Source organism: Vigna unguiculata, unplaced genomic scaffold (genome assembly GCF_037176805.1).
Source record: "Vigna unguiculata cultivar grain cowpea cultivar isolate G323 ecotype 2 unplaced genomic scaffold, ASM3717680v1 ptg000051l_ERROPOS819693+, whole genome shotgun sequence".
Classification (NCBI taxonomy): Eukaryota; Viridiplantae; Streptophyta; class Magnoliopsida; order Fabales; family Fabaceae; genus Vigna; species Vigna unguiculata.
Genome location: NW_028196699.1, coordinates 312501 through 315000, shown reverse-complemented (window position 1 = coordinate 315000; position 2500 = coordinate 312501).

Here is a 2500-nt window from a genome sequence, read left to right as displayed (position 1 = left end):
CTTTTCCAGCATCATCCCCCCAAGTTGTCTTGTTCGCAGTTCGGCCTAGTTCACTCTTTTCCAGCGTCATCCCCCCAAGTTGCCTTGTTCGCAGTTCGGTCTAGTTCACTCTTTTCCAGCATCATCCCCCCAAGTTGCCTTGTTCGCAGTTTGGCCTAGTTCACTCTTTTCCAGTGTCATCCCCCCAAGTTGCCTTGTTCGCAGTTTGGCCTAGTTCACTCTTTTCCAGTGTCATCCCCCCAAGTTGTCGTTGCCAACAACCCAAGAGTCCATAGTATTCGGAGTTCTAGCGGGGCCTCCCCTTGCTTCCAACAACCCAAGAGTCCATAGTATTCGGAGTTCTAGCGGGGCCTCCCCTTGCTTCCAACAACCCAAGAGTCCGTAGTATTCGGAGTTCTAGCGGGACCTCCCCTTGCTTCCAACAACCCAAGAGTCCATAGTATTCGGAGTTCTAGCGGGGCCTCCCCTTGCTTCCAACAACCCAAGAGTCCGTAGTATTCGGAGTTCTAGCGGGGCCTCCCGTTGCTTCCAACAACCCAAGAGTCCATAGTATTCGGAGTTCTCGCGTGGCCTCCCATTGATTCAAACAACCCAAAAGTCCATCTTCTTCGCAGTTCAACATCGCCTCCCTCGTTTCCAACAGGCCCAAAGGTCGTCTTCTTCGCAGATCCACGAAGAGCTCATCACGATTTGCCACATTCCATTTCCCACGGGTTGTCAACAACACTTTCTCACACTTCCCGCAATCGAGTACGTGCATGACATGCCAAAGCACATCTTATTTGCCTTCCATCGCACTCAAGACGACGGGTTGTGGAAGAACGATATTGCTCACAACAAGTTCAAGGACAACGTCTCAATCAAGGGACACAACCGAATTATGTTAACTGGGTCGCTAAAGTAAACCCGAGTTCATATAATGCACCGCATCCAAAAGAACTAGCCACAACACGTGCATCACTGAGATGTTTCACTAGATGGAACACGTGCGTGACATTAGGATCCTCCAACACCTCTTCGTGATGGAAAGATAGAATTCGAAGCAACCACAGAAGTACCGTCTAGTGGGTAGGCAACACAGGGACTGATCAACCAATATCACCCAAGGCAACGGGTGAAAATGGAAGAGATGCATGCTTGACCGTTCGATACGCAAGGCATGGAGCCAGCCAGCAAGTGCATCTCGATTACAACTCACACACCCTCACGTTCGCAAGACACCACACCACAAGACGGTCCACCCCCCACCTACCATGGGCAAGCAAGCAAATGGAAACATCAAGTGACGCATGGTCAAGCATCGCTAGGCATGAAAATAACTTTCCACAATATCCGAGGGACTAGCTGCCGAGCTAACCAACGATCAGTGACGACCGTGTGTTGGTATTAATAAAGCTCAACAACTATGAAGAGGCTAGTTGTGCCATGATAAACATGCTAACGCACGCACCACGTGAGGGGGGAGGCCTCATCAAGCTCCCTTTAAAACCTGCCAGTGTGGAGCTGGCCGGCTCAAGGAGCACTCCCCCCCTATTAGAGGTTAATATGCAAAAGGCAAAATTGTACAAGTAGATACACTTTTTTTGAGCAGACATAAGTCCATATCTCGGGCTACACTTCGAATTTTGATGCGATTTTTTGCAGTAATTCGTAGAATAATGGTATCTCCTTGCTCACCAAATTTCATAATTTTTCTCCAAGGGGAACTATTTTTTTTATTTTTTTTACTTACCGGGTATGTGTAAAATCGGGAAAAATAGAAAAGCACATGTAGACTTCGAATTTCGACCTCATTTTTTCCAGTCCACCACTAAACAATATCAGGAACCTCCCCACAAAATTTCATTCAGTTTGGCCAAGGTCTTAAATTTGACAAATTTTGGCACCAAGCTATCTAGTCGCGGTGCACCGACCAACTTGGCCAAGTGCAAAATGCATCCAATTCAAAACTTTTGTGCACCAACACTTTTACAGTACTCATTTGGGGACATTTGGAGGCCTTTCCAACCCTCACATCTCAAAAACCACGAATTTCATTTTTTCACAAAACTCCCCACCAAGCCTTCTAGCTATGCCGCGGTGCACCGCCAACATTGGCCATGTGCAAAACCCTCCGAACTCAAAACTTTCGTGCACCAAGAATTTCATGGTATTCATTTGGGGACATTTGGAGGCCTTTCCAACCCTCACATCTCAAAAACCACGAATTTCATTTTTTCACAAAACTCCCCACCAAGCCTTCTAGCTATGCCGCGGTGCACCGCCAACATTGGCCATGTGCAAAACCCTCCGAACTCAAAACTTTCGTGCACCAAGAATTTCATGGTATTCATTTGGGGGCATTTGGAGGCCTTTCCAACCCTCACATCTCAAAAACCACGAATTTCATTTTTTCACAAAACTCCCCACCAAGCCATTTAGCTATGCCGTGGTGCACCGCCAACCTTGCCCATGTGCAAAACCCAACCAACTCAAAACTTTCGTGCACCAAGACTTTCAT